Here is a 24,151-nt window from a genome sequence, read left to right as displayed (position 1 = left end):
GCATCGCTGTAGGGAAGTAGAACTCGCTGTTAAAACGCAGGAAGTTTAAATAATAAGAAAAGCACTCTACGACAAGCACGCGACATGGTTTACCGCGAACCCCGCTAGAAGAGATGGACGTCAGTTCCTTGAAACGTTTCCTGCTGGGCTCAGTCTTTACCGAAGCGTGACTTACAATTCTGTGCGGTAACGTACACACACTTCGCAGTTAATACAGACTAGATCCGATGTTTTTCGCATGAGTGTCCATAGATGATGTATTCTTCTCTGTTCAATGCGAGAAATGGTTTGCGAGAGATCCGTGTAAACAGGAGTGCGAACGGGTGTTTCAAGGCAAGGGCCACGGCATGCCACTGAAGTTCACCGGCCTAAGGAGCTTCGCCCCTAAAAATTGGCAGATCCCACGTACAGTGGGAATCCATGATATGTGAAGCACGAATGAAAAAGGTTGACATGTCACACTAAAATCATCACAACATTACCAGGTGGTGGTATATGACGCCGTACATGACTTCCGTGTCATGATTATTGTGTTTGGATGTGTCGTTTACCTTCGTCATCTATTCACGTCACGTGATATCAAATTTAGTATATGTGGAGCAAGCGAAACGACAGTGAGCACGCTATGAGCGTGGTATGTTGCCATGCTCGTACATGATACGTGTGTCGGGATTATCATGTTTGCACCAGTCACATACTTTCGCCATCCATTGAGGTCACGTAACACCGAATTCGGTATATGTGGCGCTACCAAAACGGCCGTCAGCGCATCCTGAAGGGCCCCCTAAGCTCCAATGTAGCGTTGACGCGCGCGCACGCTGGGCACAGCGACGCTACGTTAGCAAAACGTGACCACTCTATAATCTGACGCCAGGCACTACCGGTGCGACCAGCGTCCATCGACGCGGCCCGACGGCAACCAGCGCGATATGTGACACGCTGCATTACCCAGACAACGCTGTGTCTTCCTCTTTTCGTGACAGAGAGACGCCGCACGCGCTGAAACGCGCATCCGGCGTTCGCCTACTAGTATACGGCAGGAGCGGTGCCTGATGTGGCAACGCCGGGGTAGACCCGACAAAATGAACGCCGGTGAGCACGCGCACCGCGTCACGTCGAAATGTATTGGCACGTTGACTGTGGCATGTGTCATGTTCTCACATGACACGCATCTCATGATTAGCATGTTTGCATCAGTCAAATACCTGGTAATTCATTAACGTCACGTAATACCAAATTTGGCATATGTAAAGCTAGCGAAACGCCCGCGAGCGCATGAGTGTGGCATGTAATCATGTTGTTAGATGACACGCATGCCGTGGTTATCATGTTTATATGTGTAATTTACCTAAGTAGTTCGTTCGCAACGCGTAACACCGAGTTTGGTACTTGTGAAGCTATCGAAACAGCCGCGAGCGCATCATGAGCGTATCATGTAGTCATGTTGTTACATGACACGCATCTTGTATATATCATGTTTGCACCAGTATCGTACCTTCATCATCTATTGACGTCCCGTAATACCAAATTTCGTATAAGTGAAGCTAGCTAAACGGCCGCCAGTGCATCGTGAGCGTGGCATGTACTCTTGTTACATGACACGCATCTCATGATTATCATGTTTCCACCAGTCACATACTTTCGTCATCCATTCACGTACCGTAATACCAGATTTGGTATATGTGACGCTAGCGAAACGCCCCCGAGCGCATCATGAGCTTGGCGTGTATAGTCATGTTGTTACATGACACGCATGTCATGATTTTCATGTTAGGGTCTGTAGCTTGTGTTCGCAATGCAATTATGTCATACCATACCAGTTTTGCAACATGCCATGTGAACGAAACCACTGCAAGAGCTGCAAGACCATGAAAGGTAAATCATGGCATTCATGACATCTATGTCATGATTTTCATGCTATGACTAGTCAAATATGTTCTTCATACAGTCATATTTTGCCGTATCAAGTTTGGTATCGATGCCTTTTTTCGAAACGGTCAGGAGAGCTAAAAGTCATAAGTGGCTAGACAGACAGACAGAGGGACAGACAGAGAGCCAGACAGAGAGACAGACAGAGAGACAGACGGAGAGACAGACGGACGGACGGACAGACAGACAGACAGACAGACAGACAGACAGACAGACAGACAGACAGACAGACAGACAGATAGATAGATAGATAGATAGATAGATAGATAGATAGATAGATAGATAGATAGATAGATAGATAGATAGATAGATAGATAGATAGATAGATAGATAGATAGATAGATAGATAGATAGATAGATAGATAGATAGATAGATAGATAGATAGATAGATAGATAGATAGATAGATAGATAGATAGATAGATAGATAGATAGATAGATAGATAGATAGATAGATAGATAGATAGATAGATAGATAGATAGATAGATAGATAGATAGATAGATAGATAGATAGATAGATAGATAGATACGTTCAAAGTCGCCGAAATTCGCTGTGACATGCTTCGCATATAGAAAATAGTGAAAGAGGCGTTATTTTCTGCAACCAATGCTGGAGTTACTCTTCGACTGGGAGAGTGTTTGCAGCAATACGAGGGTGAGGTTATCTATGGGAAAGCTTGAGTGGCACTCACTTTTTGTCTATGAAAAGAAACTTCCCGTCGGCCGCGTGCCTAGAGACTAACTGTACCGCCTCGGCATCGAGTGCGGTCCTCGTCACGGAGCTGCTGGCATGATCTCCGTGCACCCTGCCCACGGCCACTAAGCAGCTCAGGTTGCACCTGGAAAACAACATGCGGAGTTTATTTCGTGGCACCCCGACTAGAAGACCCTTAGGTGTCAACGTAGCGTATATCCGACAGGAGGAGCTCCCGCACAGAAGCTTCGAAAAAAATTGAAGTACTGAGATCTAGTTACACGTTAACAAGCCCTCACTCGAGAAATGTGATGCAATGCAGACCCCCTTCTCACCCACTACCTGCAAACTGCGCCTCGTACTCAAGTTACAGATTCCAAGCTTAGAGGCAAATGCAATATTGTTGCTTAGCTCTGCACAGTTTAAATTGAGTGTTAAACGCCGCAACTAAGCTTAATTTAATTTCTTAGACGCCGCAAGAAGCGAAATCAGCATATGCAGTCTGTGATGGTCACGCCATAAAGGCCTCGTCCTTGTAATGAACACATTCGTATCTTAAAGGCGAATGGATGGTGCGTTAATGAATGTCTGTAACTTATCTGCCGAAGACTAGCCCAAGTGAAACTCGTAAGTACCGGCGAAGAATAATGCCTGAAAAGAGACTCTGGGGAGGAGAGATCACCAGCCAGGTCTGCAACACCATCACCGTCATCATCAGCGCTTTTGACTTATTTCTAGTGCAAGTCTGGCAAGTGCGACTTCATCTTTCTTTCCCGTTTTCTGAAACCTTCTCCAAACAGAGTAATACGAACAGGCCCAGTTCAGTTCCACATGATCTCGTCTCTTTCTCACTGCGTATACTTCCCCAAAATACCTTTCTCAACTTTCTGGATTGGGGCGGGGGAAGAGGGTGACCAGAGCGCTGTCATTCATACCTGCCATCCGCCCCCTCCCCCCCCCCACTGTTTTGTAAATAATTGGAGGGTAGGAGGAGAGCGCGTCTTCTTGCAAGCGCCATCTTTACTATGTACGAAGTTACGTATCCAATCTGAGAGTTTACAACAACAAGAAAAGAAAGATGATGTACTCATGATGATTGGCATTGCGGGAACTGACGACTAGGACAAATAAAGAAACAAGTACGAGCGCTACCATACCAACTATCCCACGCCGCAACCCTTCTAAGTTGTAATGCGCTTGCGTAGTCTTCGCACCCTTCACAGCCGTCCGCTGTGGTGTCTTCGTACAAACTGAGCTTGGCGAGTGCCCACGACTTGAGGTAGCCGGTGCAGTGGATGACCGAGTATCGGCTATCGAAGCTGTGCGACTTTCAGTGTCACTGGCCTCCCGTTGTGGTGTCGGCCTCCTCCTTGAGGGTCACCTACGTCTTGCATTTCATCCAACAGAAGAAGAAGCGACGAGCACCAGGACACAGCCTGCTCTGCCGGTCTGGAAATTCCCCTTACAGCGGCAGCATCGCTGCGTGAACCGGGGCAAACGGGTCGCGGGTAATGGCGAATACATAAGTCGGCAGAAATTGTGCAGCTCACTTGAACTCACTCATGAAACATATCTGGTGCTCTGTACTCACTCGGACCCAGGCTCACCAACATTTTTCTGAGCCTGACTCACTCGGACTCAAACTCACCAAATTATTACTCACCCGCACTCACTCAGGCTGAGGCTCATGGCTCGACCTTAGTCTCAGTGGGTCGACTCATGAGTGAGCTCACTGACCTATGCATACGGCAGAAGACTAAACTTACGTTGAAAAAGGACAATATCGTTTTACACGTACAGATTCTTTAAGAGTGTCCTGGTGTCAGGATGAAGCCTCCTCAGAGGTGATATGCAAGGTCCTACGTTCTGAGCTGTACCGCCAAGTGCGTCTCTGCCAGCAAGTTCTGTTCACGAGTTTACGTTTAGCGCCCACCTTTCTTTACATCTGTGTCGCCTTTCCCTTTTTTTTTTCAAACGTGCCACACTAATTCGAGCTATCTCCGTGGGTAACCAACTTGCCCGAGCCACAACACTCTTAAGCCAATCGCATTGCTACCACTTGTGTGAAGCATGAAGGTTGGGTTGGTTTTACTCTGACCGGAAGGTGGTGATTCTCGTTGGGGAAGAGTGACACTTTATTACCTAATTTTTTGGGTGGGAACATCTATACTATTGCATCCTATTGTTTGTCCCCTTTGCTATTCATGATTATTCTTTTCTATTGACACTACGTAATACAATTGTGCTCATCTATCTATTTCTTATTGTTCATCTTTTATCCCTTCCTTTCTCTCATTCCCATTTTTCCCCAATCCCAAGTGTAGGGTAGCCAACCGAGCCAAAGCTTGGTTAACCTCCTTGCCTTTCTTCTCCAGTTCTTTCTCTCTCCTTTCTTTCTCTAACCTATCGCTTTGAGCCGACTTGCAAACGACAGAGTATTAATTCAACTTCCCTATGTTTCCACAGTGGTTGCTCATCACATTCCTGTCTCTCTCTTTCAGACATACGTTTCAAACTCTGACTCGGAAACATTGGTCGCAGCAGCTCGTGTGGGTCGTTTTCTACTACATTTCTGTGAAAAAAAAAAGATACGTGAACTGCCGCACTCTTTTCGTTTTTTTTAACACGACAGTATCTTACGCCGCGGTCCACAACGGCTTTGTAACGTCTTTCCGTCACGGATATGACGTTGTGAAATATTTTCTTACAGATTACAAAAAAAAACAAGAGAAAGTAACTCAGGGGGACGCCAAACCAGTGACCTCACGCTTCACAGTGCGCGACGCTAACCACTAAATCACACAGCGACCCTTCTCCAACATGTTACCAGAGAACCATTTATATACACCATGTACCACTGGCAGTCCTCAGAGCTCGGAAACTACAGCACGTTTTAGTAGTCAGTAGCGATATGGCACGACGGGTGCACGTTGGGCGGGCGCGTTCCCAAGGTCGTCGTGCCATGCCTACCCGCACGTCGCTGCGCATGTGCGCGCAGGCTCCGAAGCGCGCGCCTATGAAGGCTCTCTAGCGCCTCCACATAGCGTGGTCGGCGTGGCCAAAGGGCGTTAGATGTTCTTTAGCGTGGTGACTCACTCACGCGCACGCTTATCTCCAAATTCGGGTGCTTTGTGCCTCTTGTGCTTCCACCGTAAGTTTGCTTTGAAATTACAGTGGTTTAAAAAAGCGCCAATGTCAATACTATCACTACCGCGGCCGCGTTTACAAAAAAAAGCGAGCTGCTCACACACCAAGTAAAAATTGTGAGGTACACACTGCAAATTTAGGGCTGCTTGCCGTTCTTCGCGCGGCATTTCAATTTATTACTGCAGCATTCATTCCTTAGCCCTTGTGACGAAACAATACACAACGAATGCTCGACTACATCAGAGAGGATGCGTTTCACTTTTGTGTTATAATTATTCCTAAAAAGTGGGATCAACCACGTCTTTTATGCTGAGACCAAGATGAGTGTGAGAGAATGTCGTGGTACTTTCTCCGTCACCTGAGTGTAGTTGAGCGTCTGTTGCACCGACCCCGACATAAACAAGATGCGACCGTGCTCACAGCTCACAACGAACAAAAAACCGTAGCCCGCAAAAAAAAGAAAATAAAATTCAACAGAAGTACCTTAGATTAGAGCTTTTTAAATGCGTTATTCTTTATAATAAATGTTCTTCAACGCCTCTCTGAAAGAGTTTGGTTAAAGTCACTGTAGGAAACCTTCACGTCACACTAGCTATACACCGGAACACAGTGCTGACTGCCATATTGAAAAGCACGTGGTGCCATCTCCTGCAAGCGTGGCGAAGCAACATCCTCCACTGCCAAGCGAGCAGACGCTCTGCAAATCAAACGCGAAACTTCACAACCCGAGTGCAGCTGTAAGCATGTTTTGGGCTGTTCCTGTTTCGAGCTGGAATTTTATGCTGATTTTGTGTGAAACGTCGAAGAGACCTTTGTCGACAGTCCGGAAGGTCTGCAGCATGCGCATTGCCGGACTGCAGAAGCAAGTTCATCAGGTACGTGTTATCCAACTGAAAGAAACGTGAACAGCGTTAACTGTGGCGTGCCATGGCTGTGACAAGGCAGAATTTGTGCTGTAAACCAGCGTCAACGAAGCACTAGAATCTGGCTCCAACTTACGCTCATGCACAGCATGTCTATCAATTGCCAGTCCCGTCGGGCACTCGGAACACACACGCGGTGAAAAAGTACCAGCCAGAACAAGGTTTTAAAAGGCTATGGTGACACCGGCCGAAAGCACATGTAGATTCGCCTAGTGACAGTAAAGGCATGTCGCAGTTCGGCTGAGTAGAAAGCCATGATTTCCACGCCGTTCACGTCTCTTTGCATCGCAACAGTAGGTCGTTACAGTTGTACTAAACATGCGCGGCGCGTGTATCCACGCGTGAGTCGTAATACGTATATCCAATTATTGACATGCGGCCTGCGAAAGAGTAGGGCAATAGTTTTATGCCACATACTACAGGCATACTGCACGCGAATCGCCGCTGTTAAGTGGGACAGCTGTAGTCGCGCGAATAAACGTAACAAGTATACTTACTCGTACACTTCACTGGGGTCGTAGTTTTTCCTGCTGATTGGAATTAAATCCTATAGGGTGGTGGAGCTCAGCTTTTTCGTTGTGGATGGAAATCTGTGCAATCGCAAAACACCACAACGACACGATTCCCGCGATGCGCTGTGAACTTCACAGGCAGTGCTCAGAAATCTCTTCACCTTGCACTGATTGTTGTCGCATCAGATGACAGTGCAGTAGTACCCAGATGACATTTTATAAGCGGGCGCAGCGTGAACAGGCGCTTTCTCGCGTTTTAAACTCCCAGAGCCCCTGCATGACATGCTGGCGAGGCACGCCTTGGCAGTTCCAAACAAATTATGGCGTCTCTGGGAGCGAGAGTATACCGCCAAAGGCGCCTGGGTGCGAGATAGGTGTGCTCTCGTCTATAGTTTATGAACTTCAATTTTTCACGATGAGCATTTGCAAAGAGTGAATGTCCCGCCGCATGGTTATCATCAGATAAACAATTTGTGGTTCTTGCTGCAAAAGCTTATTCGTGCGGGAGTACAAAAGAATGCGCAACGTGGCACCAAACAATGTCCGATAAAGACAGCCTCAGAGTAGCTGCAGTAAATACGACGAGAGGTTGCTAGTCGATTGATATCTTGATCGCAAGTGAAAAGAAGCTTTGTGGGTAACTTCAAACTTTAGTTAAACGAAGCTTATTTAGGGGAAGGACCTTTCAGAATTCAAGTTACGCTATCACTTACCTGTAAAACAACGTTTTTGACATCCTCCTCTAACAACCATGAGAGCTCGTAGTGCCCTTCCGTGTACAAATTTATGGAACCTGCATGATTGAAGACATATTAATGGTATGAGCTAAATACGACCACCCACCATAAACACCAGTAATTCTCTTAAGCATAAATGGCCCATGAGTCGATTAATGATACTGATTTGCCGACTGACATTCGCAATGCGAGCAAGTGTTGCGAAGTATCGCAGTGCAACGAACGATCGCTGAATGAATACATGGCATCGCTTTCTGTGCAATCATTCATCATTAAATGTGCAGTAAATGATCAGTTGAATTTCTGTAAAGCACGCGCATTCGAAGGAACATTGTTCGTCGACCTCAGTGATCGTGACAAGCATGTCTTGATGTGCTTTTCGACCATGCGGGGTACGGTCAACTTGTCCAGCTTCCGGGACCTGGGCCTGCACATGGGCACCAAGGAGGCCATCTCGCTGATGTACATGTTCATCTTGTCTCGGAGTCACATCTTGATCTAGCTGTGGTTCTGCCTGCAAATCCAGATTCAGCCGTGAGCCCATTGGCCGAACGTGTAGTGAAACACTTAGAGCGACACGTTTACAGCGGTAACGCCTTTACGATATCTATCTATTGTCGTTTTTTAGCATCAAGAAATAAAAAAAACGTTGTAGGCTACACTTCCTTCGTAATAGGCATAAAATGCAGGCACACATTTTCCTGCAATGCACATCAAAAGCAAAAGTCATTGAACTCCGCTAGCCCGCGCCAAAAAAAAATGCCAGCATATCCACAGAGTGAATGATGGAGAGTGGGGCGAAGCATTTGTCCGTCCATTCGTTCTTGCTTCCGTCCGTCAATGCGTCTGTCTGTGTGACCGTCCATGCATCCATCCACCCGTCCGTGCGTGCGTCTGTTCGTGCGTCCGTCCCTGCGTTCGTCCATGCATCCGCCCCTGCGTCGGTTCATGCGTCCGTTCATGCATCTGTCTGTGTGTCCGTTCGTCCATCTAGTCAACACTCCAAGTACTACCATCTAGCTCGCATCTTTTCATCATATATTACCCATATAAAAGCACCGCCATCCAGCGGGCATTCCAAGGACTAAACGAGACGTGGCACACGCACACTTTCTTACGGCTTGCGCTTCGTATCTACTTCCCACCTTTAACCACCTCGAGTTCATGGTATATACTAGTTCATTGTATTCCTGGCACTGCGGCTCGACGCTCGCTAAACCTTTCTAAAACTAAGGAGGTTACACCCAGCGAGTATAACGTAGCAACCCTTTCTTGTCAGATTGTGCTCAATGTACATGCCAATGGCTGCTAATGGGGAATGAGAGGCGGAGAATTCGGCTTTTAGGTAACGCGCACTCCACGAACTTTTTATTGTTCAACAAAACACCGGATAAATCTCCCATCGGCACCACCTTGCAGGTCAAAATGTAACACTGGTTACACAATACGACTACGACAACAAGGGACGAACGGGTGCCGCTTTAAGGAGCTTCGCCCCTAAGAACAATTGGGCACGTGCATTTTTCGTCATGTGACAGCGATCATTTAGCATATCCCTTAGGCGTATCAGCCGGGGGAGGGGGGGGGCAAGGAGAACACGTGTTTCTCACTCACAAGAATTAGGGGGCTGAGCCCCCCTCCTCCCTTTCGACAATGGTCACTATTGGCTACACGCTGGGAAAACTGAGGCGAGCTTTCCCTTTACCACAGTAATCACTCAATTATATTGTTCCGATTGATTGATTGATTGATTGATTGATTGATTGATTGATTGAGTGAGTGATTCATTCATTCATTCATTCATTGATCAATTCATTCATTGATTGATTGATTGATTGATTGATTGATTGATTGATTGATTGATTGATTGATTGATTGATTGATTGATTGATTGATTGATATGTGGGGTTTAACGTCCCGAAACCACCGTATGATTATGAGAGACGCCGTAGTGGAGGACTCTGGTCATTTTGACCATTTGTGCATTCTTTAACATGCACCCAAATCTGAGCCCACGGGCCTACAGTTTTGGCGCCTCCATAATTATATTAATCCGAGGAAATTAAAATGTTACGAGTGAACGTTTTAATATGTAGCCAAGTTTTTCCACCATTTCCACTGTGACGATTTTCTTATTAGGCTCTATGTGGTACGGGGTATACATATATGCGGCGCTTTCGCGCCTTTTCCTGTAGTATCGCAGAGCGGGCTATCGCTGAGCAGGGGCCCCATAGCATTACATCATTTGTTCATGCTTTTATTTTGCCGTGACTGGCAGATGGAGCTATACATATGGGAACGAGCTAACTATTTATCGACCGGTCAAAGCATTTGCTGTTTCTGGAAAGTAACTTTTTTTTTCATCGAAAAGGAATAGAACCACCGCTGCTCAGTCTAAGCTGCTGTGAGCCGATGAGTGTTGCGATTTTTTTTAATGTTTTAGTTTTGCCGTACTAGAAGCACCAAAAAAATATTGCTACTTTAAATTTTGATAAACTTGCTCAGCTTTGCTCACAGTAACTTGGAGTGATGGCGGCAGCTTGCGAAGTATAAAGCTATGGACTCTAGCATGGTTGGAAGCACAGCTTTTAAGCCTGCACTGCAACATCACCAGGAAGAAGGTAAAAGACCATAGTTTTTACCACTATGAAGGCTTAATTAAGAGCCGAGTCAGTTGGTTGGTTGATTTTCATTAATCTTCAATTCTCTTTTACATCTTAAAATTTAACGCGGACAGCAAAGAAGCACGCGTGCAGCGTTCCTTCGTTCTCTCTCTTCCTCTCTTTCTGGGTGAGCTCGCAAAAAGGGTGAGCTCACAGAAATGCACATGCGCACAAGCTAGCGCATAGTGATAATATTTTATTATACTAATATTGTTACGAGAAGGAGACTGACTCAGAAGGGTAGCCACCGATGTATTTGCAGCCGGTTAGGCGAGCAGCGCCAGCCACACAGATTAGCTCGCGCCAGTCTGTCTCTCGTGTCACAGAATCGGGCACATTTCTCGCCATTGCAGAAGTCGCTGGGGTCCTCCTGCACAACCGTCTTCTCGTCCCTTCTATGCACGTCCAGCCTATCGCCATGAGACCAGCCGCGACCATTTCGCCCAGGAACCTGCTTCTGAACACCGCTACTCCCCCTCTCCATCCCCCCAACGTCGCCAGTCTCGTTCTCCACAGCCCTGCCGACCATCTACCCCGCACCTTCACTAAATATGTTACGAGAAGGAGACTGACTCAGAAGGGTAGTCACCGATGTATTTACAGCCAGTTAGGGGAGCAGTGCCCGCCACACAGATTAGCTCGCACCAGTCTATCTGCTGTGTCTTCTTCAACTCCATGCACTGGCACGTAGCAATATTATTATATCTCGCCAACAGCTATAAGTAGCCGCTGCTAATGTCATCGGTGGCTAGCCTACTTGAATTACATTTTAATTGAGATGCTTTCCGGCAACTCCAAAAAGCCTTATGTACTATTCAGCTTCATAATGCGCTGTTTAATGTGTATGCACTGTAATGAACACCATGACATTTCGTAGATTAGTGACGTCATGTAACAGGCAGGCAATATTATGGCAGTCTGAAATTTTTAAATGTCGAAGAACCAATGGCAAACAATATGCTGTATTGAAAATAGTTCATTCTCCTATTTATTGTTACGGTTATTAGTTCAGTTTGCCGTCATTGAAATGTGTCCTCAAGACCTAATACTTGGTTTGGACTTCCTGTCACGTCATTCTGCGTTCATTGATTGTGCCACTAGTGCTCTTCAGCTTGAGCTGCCGCAGTTTGCCGATTTTCCAGCTGACTATTCTCCCCGTTTATGCTCTCGTCACCACGTTCGCTTGCCTCCGCAAGCTGCTACATATGTCACTTTGTCGTGGTCACGTCATGTGCCCGACTGTGACTACCTCGTCACTCCTATAGTCGACGTACTGATGGCCCGAGACGTCGCCCTTGCTCACACTGTTGTCGCCGTCGCTAATAATACAGTGGTTATACCACTACTCAACGCGAGTCTCTTGACTCAAGTTGTTCCGCAAGACATGCCTTTGGCCACCCTATCTCCACTTGACAGCTTCAACGTTACTGGTTTGGACACCGATACTACATCCCCCTGTCTTGGCCGCAATTACACTCTGCCTGCAGATGACATTAAGAAGATGATTGCTCCCGACCTCACTGCAGCGCAAGCTGCCAGCCTCCGTAGTCTGCTAACATCATATAGAGACGTTTTCGACTTTGACCACCGCCCTCTCAGCCAAACAACTGCAGTGACTCACCGGATCAACACTGGTGATACCAGTCCTATACGGCGGCGTCCATATCGCGTATCTCATAAGAAACGCCAAGTAATTCAGAATGAAATGGACAAAATGATTACTAAAGACGTGATAGAACCATCATCCAGCCCCTAGGCCTCCCCAGTCATGCTCGTTGAGAAGAAGGATGGCAGCTGGCGCTTTTGCGTGGACTATCGCCATTTAAACAAAGTGACCCACAAAGATGTCTACCCTTTGCCTCGGATTGATGACGCCCTCGATTGCCTCCATGGTGCCCAATACTTTTCGTCTATCGACCTTCGGTCCGGCTATTGGCAAATTTCCGTCGACCCCAAGGATCGTGAAAAAACCGCTTTCGTTACGCCCGACGGCCTCTACCAGCTCAAAGTCATGCCGTTTGGACTGTGTGATGCGCTGGCAGCTTTCGAACGCATGATGGACTCCCTTCACCGAGGATATAAGTGGTTCATCTGCTTATGTTACTTGGACGATGTCATCGTTTTTTCACCTACCTTTGACAGCCATATATCACATCTGTCAGCCGTTCTGGATGTTTTTCGAAGAGCTGCTCTCCAGCTCAATTCTGCAAAATGCGATTTCGGACGACGCCAAATCACCATACTCGGCCACCTTGTCAGTGCCGATGGTGTTCAACCAGATCCCGAAAAGGTGCGAGCAGTACAACAATTTACTGAACCACGCTCAACCAAGGACGTTCTAAGTTTTGTAGGGCTATGTTCCTATTTTCGTCGATTTGTCCGCAACTTCGCCGACATCGCTCGACCGCTTACTGATCTCTTAAAGAAGGACGTTCCCTTCGCATGAGGCATAGAGCAAGCGGACGCCTTTTCGGCTCTTATCCATCTGCTGACTACGCCACCAATGCTGGCCCATTTCGACCCTGCATCACCTACAGATCTTCGGACCGATGCCAGTGGCCATGGAATTGGAGCGGTCCTTGGCCAACGACAGCACGGGAAGCACCGCGTGATAGCTTACGCCAGTTGTCTTTTTTCACCTCCGAACGGAAGTTCTCCATCACTGAGCGTGAATGCCTAGCTTTAGTGTGGGCCGTGGCGAAATTCAGGCCTTACCTGTATGGCCGAACTTTTTCCGTTGTTACGGACCATCACGCTCTTTGCTGGCTGTCATCGCTTAAGGACCCATCTGGACGTCTCGGTCGCTGGGCGCTCCGTCTGCAAGAATACTCGTTCATGGTCCACTACAAGTCGGGACGCCTGCACACAGACGCAGACTGTCACGTTATCCGGTTGAAACGCCCGACTTGACAGACCTTGACTCAGACCCCTGCGTTCTCTCCATCCACGCTTTGGGTGATATCTCCACCGAACAACGATTACTATCCATCATCGAGCGTGTTCATTACGCAATGAATCATTTTGGCGTCATTGGTGCCTCGAGTAACGAACTGGTGCTGTGGGAATGACACAGCATATTTAAGCCAATCATATACAGATAACGACCAATTCGAAAGGAAGGGTGAAAGGTAGTTTAATGTAAGAGTACATACGCAATGCATATCTCCTTGCTGTAAATTTAAATCGCTGTGCATTGTAACCATACTCACTTTGCACCAACTTGATGCCTGCATTTTACAACGTAGATTCAAGACCTTGCATGGTTTAGTGGTAAAATGCATGAATGCCCATGTAGTGCTTGGGTCTGATTCCTGCTAAGATCCTCATGTTTATTTTTTGCAGTGGTCGGATCAACGCTGCCGAGGCCGGATTTTTCAAAGGTTTTCCCGTTTAAATTACTGACGACTGTTGTTGTCGCTTTTAGGTAAATACAAACGTTAAGGCGCATAGCCGCATACACGCATAATGCAGCCCGTGGTATACGGGTATGTGAAACACATGACTGAGATAAAGACCTTCATGACGTACACGACACGGTTTCATGTTATTTATGTTCGAACCAGACACATATGTCCACCTTCATCTGCAGAACTTCGAATTGAAAGAGAACGAACGCACGGGAAACCACGTTAAAGCAGCAACGAAAGCTCCTCTTTTATGAAAACTCGCCAGGATCTCCGTTGTTTCGTCAGTTCGATTGACCCAGTAGCTGTGAATATTGTACCCTTGGAACGTAAGCGCTTTTTGCAGCAGTTTTCTGTCTTGGAAGTTGTCCCGGACTGGCAATGCGGACTCTTCGTTCAGTAACGCCTGGCTGTTCACGAGGCGGGGTCGAGGTGGTTTTCACCCCGATGCCGATGGTGGCACGGCAAAGCGCTGTTGCTCGGGTGGCCAGCGAGCCGTGGTGGCCACGGCATTCAGGTGGCAGCCCCGTCGTTGGACGCGCTCGACTGTCCGGGGCATGGCATCAGGGCTGCCCGACGGCACCCAACTTGGTCCCTCAGGGCACCAGCAACAACCGGAGACCTTTCGCTGATCCTGGTGCCGCGGTACGTGTGAATGTAGACAAGAAACTTGGTCACCCCTGAGGCCTGCAGCCTCTGATGAAATAAAATAGTCCGTATTGAGGCCCTGAAACTCTTTGCCCAGTAGCTTCATTCAATGAGTTCATCGCCTCACGAACAAAGTGCCGCAAAAACTTTTTTTTTAGAATGAGTCAAGTGTGAGCGCAGATACAGGGATTTGTCGCACGCTCTAAGCACTTTGTTCTCCGCAAGCGCGCTGAAAGCTACGAAGGAGGGTGAAAAGGCGATGACAAGCAGACCAGAAGTCACGTCTGTTCGTCAGCGCATGCCATAACCTTGAGCAATAATACGGAAACACGGGCTAGTTTCGGTACTAAACCTCGAACACTTAACTTCTTTTATTACGACGCACGGCTTACATTCAGCGGCTTACCTTTGGCCACTTATCGTGGCCAAAGTGGAAGGTGCATCAACGTTCACCTTCGACAAGACAAACGCTCATTATCAGACTCAAAACTGTGCTCCCTCGCCACTCATTGTCACGAATGTGGCTGCGTATTCTTCTTCAACGACACAGTGATATTGTCACATCATAAAAAATCATTTAGCAAGAAAAGTGATTCAACGCTTCCACATCCGACGGGAAAACGATAAGTGTGTCAGCATGCCGTCAATTGCGCTGAGCAACGCAGAATTCAGCTATCTTTTTAGCACCTGCAGAAGATGATACCAATGTATATATATTTTCCTTTGCTTGCGCCGGGTGCGGGCGTATTGCTGTTTGTTTATTTTTTGCATTTTTTGCTAAGTTCCATTTCACCTATATATCAGCTGTTCTTTCCAAGTAAATGTTAGTTGCGAGTCAGCGCCTGTCTGTGTCATTTTAATTCGTCGTCGTCTCGTGTGCGCTGTTCAACCAAAATGAGCCCCTAATGGCGGTCACTATATGCGACTGAAGTCGGCGCAGGCAGAGAACGCACGGGCACCGCGCCATCGTGCACGTAAAGTGTGCTTCGCCGAGTGAAATTCACCTTTCAACGTCACTCTGCACCACGTAACAGTGCTCGCAGAATAGCGGCGTCAGCAGTGGAAGGAAAAGGTATGCGCAGCTCTGCTACTTAAAGGTAGCATATACACTAACTCTAGATGAGACCACCCAATGCAACCTAGATAATTCCAGGCCTGCTCACTGTGTCGGTCACGGGCTCTTACGTCACTCCGTTTTGACCAGTGTGTCTCGCTGCACAGACGTGCCTACGCTGGCTCTCGTCGCTCGACAACCATGGATTGCCAAGCTCGACGAAAGTTTTCGTGGTGTGCTTGTGTTCTTGTTGGCGACTTGAGAACACCATATTTTTCTGTGTCTGTGATTTGCAGCGTGGAGATGTGATGCGTTTTGTGTGCTGGATATTCGCAATCTGTACGGCTGTAAATCCGAACAATTGGGCGATGCTGCGTGGTGAATTGTCGCGCCAAAGGGACCGATACTGCGAGTGTTCACGCTTCCTAAGGACAACCGAAGAACAAAATGGGAGCGTGTCGTTCGTCAAGCTGACGTCAACATCCATCTTCTTCATGAAGCGAAGGTACAGGGTTGTTCACTCTTAGTACGGACACCACGCCGCGTGGCATCGCTCCGCGTTGCGCGAGAGCTAGCACAGTTTACCGACGCAGGCACACTAGAGCGTGGAGGAGGGTTTCATTTCGATTGAAGATGCGGAGCACGCCGTGCCTGTTATGCCGTGAAGCAAACTTAAAGCACCTAAGAAACCATGGACGTTGCAGGAAAGCGGGCTTAGCTCAGCACCACGTGTTGTATAGTTACAGTATTTTTGAGAAGTGGGTGATCCCTCTTGTTTCTGTACCACGATTTCTGTACAAGCTAAGGCGTGTTAAAGTGCGAAAGCGTGAAGAGGGTCACCCAGGGCGAGCATCCCTGTGAAAGGCAGAATGCGCTTTACTCGAGGATAGTATTAACGTTGCAAAGGCGTCGTGCACCGATTAAGTAGAGAAGAGTGTAGATATTAACCGTAAACTGTAGTCAACGCATTTTATCCGCCGACAATCGGCTCACACCACACGCAATGAAGCGCCGCTACGTGTACTGGTATACGCGTCGCCAACCGTCTATCCACACTTTCGCTGGGACGGTGCTGCCACCTATAGCCCGATCTTGCCGCGAATAGACTTGACCAATTTCGGAGGTAGCGCGACCATAGGTGAAATTCAGAAGGATTTAGGACCAGGGCAATCGATTATTTGAATGAGGACGCCAATGAAGAGATAAAACAAGTGTATCATTAGAGCATACAAGTTTGTCTGTGCTCTCCTTAAGATTGTCTGAAAATGCCAAGGTATCAAGGTGTTTAAAGGTATCAAGGTGTCTAAATGTATCAAGGTGCCTGTGCTGTGGGTACGGGTAGAAGACACTGCCGCACGTCCTCTGTCGGTGCATGCCGCAAGGCCGGGCCATGACGGAGCGCCACAACGCCATCGTTGCGCGCCTTGGCGGGAGACACATGGTGCGATTTGGCATCCGATGCGGCGTACGACGGTTCACGACACATGGGGCGAATGGCCCATACGGCCGCCCCAGGTTGCCCGCTCGGAAGACATCATGTCCTCTTTACTAAGTGCAAAATAAAGAAGCTCACGCAGCCATGCCTAATAACATAGCCAACAAAGCTACGCCTTCGCAAGCGACAAACATCGACACAGCCCACATTCATTATCGACTCCGAGCGTAGGCCTAGCAAGGCCGACGGTCTCGGTAGCGCCGCTCTCTTTCCAACGTGAGCTCATTGTCGAGCGTTTCTTTTTACCAACACGTTAAAAACTCGTACACTTATATGACGCTTTCACCCATGCAACTGGTTAATCGACGGCCCCGATGTAAAAAGCAAAGGTGGGAACGAAGCGGGCCGGTTCACCGAGACCACCGGTACCACTGTCTGTTTACCTGCAAAATGGGCTTCCATCACGGCTCATCTCGTCGTTGGTTCGGAAACGGGCGTTGCCTTGCAGAAATAGCACGCTTCAAGCATCACTTTATTCAATCATGAGTTACTTAACGTCAGAAACAGTCTATCTAATGTTTTTGATGCCACTGACAACGGCGATATCGAAAAATACAAGGGCATTCAGAGCGGCGAGGCAGTAACTTGCGACGGCGCCCAGCTGTGGCACCCCTTGTCACGCTTCCGCGCTGCCATTGGCTGCGGCCGCGGCTACTGCACGCATGGCGTGCGAATCGTTGCCGCATGCTGTTGTACGCCTGTCGGATGCGGCTGTTCGATGCAATTCGGATGCGATTTGCCGTACGGCAAACCGCATCCGAATTCGCACCATGTGTCTCCTGTGGCCCTTGGGCGGTACACCATCTTCGGAGAGAACCAGCAGATCGTCGTGTCCTGCGTGCGGCCCGACCTGGTCCTGGCCCACGGCGAGGAGGCCCTGTTCCTGGACGTCTGCTGTCCCTCCGACGGTCGTGTTCGCCCCGAGTTGAGCTGCAAACTCTACCTGCGCACAATGAAGAAACTTTGCATAAGTGACAGGATTGCCACCTCAACGAACTATTTACAGATAGGTGTTGTGTAAATAGCTTTAAACCGAGAAGCGACCCACGTTTGATGTGTTGTACACCTTTACAGAATTACTAACATCATTAACTGTTATAGCCCTTATGTTCAGGGTTCTTACTGTTCACACTTTTATTGTCGTTTTTTTTGAGTTTTTTTCTCGTGACCCATTATGATGTTGTATTGTAAATTATATTTGAATAAACTTTGCTCTATTAGAAGAAATATTGTCACATGCACTTGTTGAGCATGGTTTGCATGTTGATTGGGTGCGTATGCACAAAGACACACATTGTTCCCGCGAGTCAAACGAATGTTCACAATTCAAGCAAACCAGCTCAAGTGCGCGAGCCAGACCCGGTAGAGGCCACAGTGCACACTTGAGCAGCCTCTTCTCGTAAGACAGACCTGCTCCAGAGCTTCGGGTCAACCATGCGGCTCTTCTTTGTCAATACGGGTACCAATATGGCCTTGTTGGTTCTTTGTAAACTAGTTTGTCGCATAGTGCGCGAAAAGAAGCAGGGACAGAGAAGTACGGGAGGTACACAAGCGCTACGAACACAATCGCTCGTGTTCGTCTTGTACTTCTGTGCCCCTGTTTTGTTTGTTTGTTTTAGGGCCGAAGCTTCTTACGCCGTGAGTCGTACTACTACTACTACTACTACTACTACTACTACTACTACTACCACTACTACTACTACTACTACTACGAAGACGACAACGACGTCCCATGTCGTCGTAGTAGTAGCCAGTTTCATTGCATTGCATGTCAATAAAAACGGTGTCACAGCATATCCGCGGAGTTAATGATGATGAGTGGGGCGAAGCGTCCATCAGTCCGTCCGTGCGTTTTTACGTGTGTTCATGCGTCCGTCCGCCCGATTCACCCCACTCGTCATCATCCACCTCGTAGATACGCTGTGATTTTTCTGCGCTATGCTACAAGCCACTTTACGACTTCCGTGTCAATTCCGAACATCACCCACAAATCGTATGTCGTATTATCGGTGCTTTCCTTGAACACATGGAGAATCAAACCATCAGAGTTGATACGAAGTTATCTACCGTGATTCAGTCTAAAACATCCAGGAATTATAACGTGTCACCCAAAGAACAAAATAATGCTCGATGGGTTGGTTGCCATGTCTCTCTGAACCAAGTTGGTGCGCGCATGTCTTAACATGGCCGAGTGGTGCAAAAAGGAGAAGACGCAACGTTGCCCTTTCGGTGCTTTCTCTTCAACTCTTAGATTGCACTCGGTCAAAACGACGTGAAGACATTGCAGTGCACTCTGTGAATACATTACGGTACGGAGCACACATTCTAATCCTTCTTGAAGCCCTGTTTCAATGGCAAAGTGAAGGGGCGCAGCTTAAGGAAACGTTTTTGCTGTTTGGCGTATGTACATGCTGCGTATGCTGCAAAGCACGTACTGGTGATGGACAGTAGTAGGTAGACATTAGGCAAAAAAGAATCTGCAAGTTAATGTGACGGGTCAGGAAGCATTTCCGCTGTGTATGGACCCGCTGCAACAAGGGCGCAGCACCACATCTCTGTTCTTCTAGTGTGAGGGCGCTCCATGCTGCCATACGCAAGAAACAAAAAACAGTAACATTTACGACACAAAGAGCGACGACGTGAGAGCACACAATGCAACTGAAGTCAACTTCTGTACGGGTGGGAAAGGTCAGACTCGGAAGTGGCACCACGCCAGAGCAAGTGAATTGGAAAGAATTGGCCACTCGAGCATGGAAGCAACCGAGTGATCTATAATGCAGGGAGCCACGTCCACTGCCACGGAAAGAAAAGGTCCGACCAGATACGCAACAGAGCAACACCGACGTCGCCGTACCGGCTTTATGATCTCTGCTATGGTGACCCTCCGTGTGTTTCTCAATTGAGCCTCGAAGCGCGATGATCAACGAGGTGCCGACGTCAGCTGAGCAAAGCCCCCTCATGTTCGCGTCAAGCGAGGGGATGTAGGCAAATTGCTTGAAACAAAATTGTGCAAATACGTATATATCGCCGCCAGTCGCTACTCGAACGATTTCAATGTGTCTTTGATAGATCGATGCGCCAATCATGACTCTGTGTAGCGCTTGTCGAGTCTCTGAGCACTATTTGAGAACGACTTCTTACGTCCTGTATTTGGAGAACCAGAACTATCAATACCGGGACGTGACGAAACAAAAAAGTACACCAATAAATTAAAAGTTTAGAAGGCAACGACAAAAAATTTGAAAATTAACCAATGTTTTTAAGGACCTGGAAATTTCAAAAAGGTAGTTTATTTTCTTTTATTGAAACAGAAAATAAACGAAGGAGTTGTTGTCACCGTTACTGGGACGCGGCTGCTCCTTTCCCCTTGATTGTTACAAATAAAAAAATAAAATAGCATATATACATATATACGGTTTTAAATAGGTGAGAGCAGAAGTTCTCCTATGGTCAGAACAAACACGTAGCCGCCACGCTCACTTTTGAATAAAGTACGCTCAATGGTGGTCACGAATCTTTCTTCGAAAAAGCGTTACAGCGCCTTCATTGCTTTGCCATTTATTTTACATGGCACTGGACATATTATTTTATCCAACGCAAATGGTCACTCGGGATCTAACATATGGAAGTTCCTGTTCGAGTCGCATTCGGTGTGTGTCGTGTTTCGGCGACGCCGAATAAGAACCCTCTTTTTCTATTGAAACATCAATAGAAAAAAACGTATTTTTTTTCAACGTCGCCTTGAGTCCTGCTGTCCGGACCATTTTTTATGCATGCAGCTGCAAGCCAATTAGCAGACTAAGGTAAGGACCTTCAAAGCTCACGCAAATTCTGGCTTACCACTCTTTCAGTCAGCCACGCTGCACGGCTGGAGAGTGGCGGTACATAAAATGTCTACACACAGACTTGACCCTACGGAATTCTCAGTTCTCGAGTTCGGCTTAGCTTTAATGCTGTATTCCCCTCGTAAGACGTTCCATGAGTAAGGTGACCTGTACTGCAGGACTCGTCAACTAAGCCAGTGATTATCAGTCACACCGAAATGAAGCCCGCACCGGCGTTACAGTTGCACCGAAGCTAGTTTGCTTCTTTACCACTGACGAGCGCTATACTGTGGAACCGCTTCATGAAAACATGGTCACTCTCACAGCTGACAGTAACAATAACATCTAGTATTTAACGTGCCAAAACCACCATATGATTACGAGAGACGCCATAGTGGAGGGATCCGGGAATTTCCACCACCTGAGGTTCTTGAACGTGCGCTGACATCGCACAGTTCACATGCCTCAAAGCATTTTATCTTCCATCTAAAAGTGACCGCCGCATCCGGAATCGAACCTGCGACCTTCGGGTTATCAGCCGGGCACTGTAATCACTACACCACTGCGGCGGACACCCGACAACTGGAGCTCAAGGACAACGCAAGGAATCTTTTCGTTGTCTAATACTAGAACAATCAGAACCGGTAGTGTTACTTCTCGGGTTACGTAATGATTATGAGTGGCACCCCAATGTAGGCCTACGGAAATTTCAACCACCTGGTGTTTCTTAACCCGCGCCTAATTCTAATCACACATGCCTCGAGGCATTTTAGCCACTATCCAAAATTTGGCCGTCGGGTCTAAAATCGAGCACCATGATGAACAGACAGCCAGGCTCGCCAACCAGATATACTTACACGCAATACACATTAACCCGTCAAAGACATTTGCTGTCGTTAGAGCTGATAAGCTTGCCTATAAACCCTCAGCTTTCAGCGTCAGTTCTAGCATGCGCATGCTGATGAAAGACAGCCTTTCAAAGACAGACTATGCTCGTGTTGCCACAATATACAATTTTGACTACCAAAAATTTTGTTCCGAGAGACCAAGTCCTAGGCCCGCTAACTTTTCCGGCAATTTTGGTAAAAACCTCAAATACTGCACGCGGCATTCGAACATCTCTCAGTATGATGAATGTACAAAAACCTTAAAGCGAAATAGTCAGCACATGAGGTGTGAATCATGTAGCCGCATGCTGTGCTGCTACTTCTGTAAAGTATGCGCGCTCACACATGGAAACATCACTTCGCCTTGAAATCTACTTAACTAGCCGTACTAACTTTTCGAGCTCATGTTTGAACCTGGAGACAACTTTATGGAAAAGAACTCTTCCTAAACATACCAAAAATGCCATTCTGCGAGAGTACTTTTACGAGTACGAAGTTCGGTGAAGCCAATCTCGAATCTCAGGTGCACCGGCCTTGACAGCCCTGCGTTACCGTGCGAGGACGGTAGGCTCACCGTGAAATGAAAAGAAAGCTTCTACGGATCGCACGAGTTCTTTTACGACTGCCAGTATCTCCGATGAAGCGTTCTTTTAGATTCGCTGCATGAGAGCACTTTAGTCAAATCCTGCGTTCGTACCCTTCATCAAATATTTCTAACGTCAGAACAAAATACTCCATGAAGTGGAATATTTGATTTGTGATATCAGTTCAAACGTAGTTTCACGGTCGACACAGGGACGCTTTCTTTCTAAAGAAGAGAACTTTTTAGTGTAATTTTGCTCACATTCATTCACTATTCACTCCTTACACGAAACTTGTATCACACAGGGAGCGTTGCAGCACGGGATATACGGCAAGAGGGGCGTGGCTCTTATGAGAAGTGATATAGCGGACGCTTTTTTTATTTGAGCCAGTGCCCGTTTGGATAAGTGCCGCAAGATGAGCTCTCTCCGCCTGTCTATTTTCCATGGCCGGCCGTGCGGAACGTTTTACGTGCGTGGCATTGTTTCTTGCAGGTTCGATAAATACGATTGTACAGCAGGGCAGGGAAACCCTGTATAGGGCGTTTCAGGGAGGAAAGCAACAGAAAAACAGGGAGCATAACAAGATAAACGTCTGCTTGAATACACTACTTTGGAGGAGCGGGCAAGGTCGAGACAGGGAGAGAGAGGAGCTGAACAATAACTTCGCTGGGCTACAATACAGTAGTCATAGGCCTACACACAAGCGCGCCGTCCTCAAAAAGCACGAAAGTGCATCCACTGCCTCCTGGGCCGACGAGCGATGGACACGGGCAGCTGCTCTCCAGCAGCGCGGGAACAGTCATTCGTTCAGTCTTCGCAATGCGCCTCAAAGCGTTCTTCTTTCATAGCTAAATCCAGCGCAGAGTCCAAACGTTGGCCCTACGTTTTATTCGGTGCCGTAGACCTCATACGCCGCCGTGCCGGTCACTCCTGTCCAGTAAGAATTTCCATCGCAGACGTGTCCAGCTTTTCATTGCCGTCCTTAAAACTTGAGGCGTCATGTAGGTTCGTGCCCAAACATACACGAGGGTGGATATCTCGACACTCAATCAGAACACACTGCGTCGTTTCCCTGTAGCTTCCCCACAGCGTGCACATTTTTTTTTTCTCCTTCATTGAATCTTGTTTCATAACTCCGTGCTCTAGGGCAATGCGACGTCCCTTCTAACAGTAAAGCGAGGTTGGTGTAGTTACTCTTAGCCGTGATGTTTCTTTTTCTGTTTTCTTCATCACTGCTACAGTTATCTCATCTGCCTCCCTGACTTTTCGGTTAGCGCTCTTTGTTGCCATATTGCTCACACTAACAGCCGTATACTTTCTAGTGAGCCTCCTAGTTCTTTTCCTCCAAAGGTCAACACTCTTCCTATACAAATCATGGAGCACCTTTTCCCTCCATCTGCTCTCTTTCCTATTTTTTAGCCTTTCTTTCGAACTTATCTGTAAGGTAATGATTTGGGCTGGATGGAAACAACTTTATTTATACGTTCTGCACAGGGTGTTGCCACCTGCTTAGCTAATCCCATGACGAGACTGGGAGGTAAAGCTTCCTAGCCCTCTCATGGGTGTACTGGACCACCAGGACTTAGGGGATATGATTGTTGGACTTTATCATCCCTGTAAACCATTCCCGGGAAATGCCAGCGTCAAGCG

The 24,151-nt window shown here is 47.5% G+C and overlaps 1 long non-coding RNA gene across 1 annotated transcript in view; it reads right to left on the bottom strand.

The window, feature by feature from the left end:
* Positions 1 to 7,944: 7,944 nt before the first annotated feature.
* The window catches only part of LOC142790213 (uncharacterized), a 61,367-nt gene continuing 45,160 nt past the window's right edge, over positions 7,945 to 24,151 (bottom strand). Inside the window, exon 3 of the long non-coding RNA XR_012889400.1 lies at positions 7,945 to 7,998. This is a non-coding gene — a long non-coding RNA (uncharacterized LOC142790213). The remainder of the gene's footprint in view (positions 7,999 to 24,151) is intronic.

The sequence above is a fragment of the Rhipicephalus microplus genome, unplaced genomic scaffold (genome assembly GCF_043290135.1).
Source record: "Rhipicephalus microplus isolate Deutch F79 unplaced genomic scaffold, USDA_Rmic scaffold_82, whole genome shotgun sequence".
Taxonomy (NCBI): domain Eukaryota; kingdom Metazoa; phylum Arthropoda; class Arachnida; order Ixodida; family Ixodidae; genus Rhipicephalus; species Rhipicephalus microplus.
The sequence above is the reverse complement of the archived record's forward strand: the minus strand, read 5'-3'. Positions and strand labels throughout refer to the sequence as shown.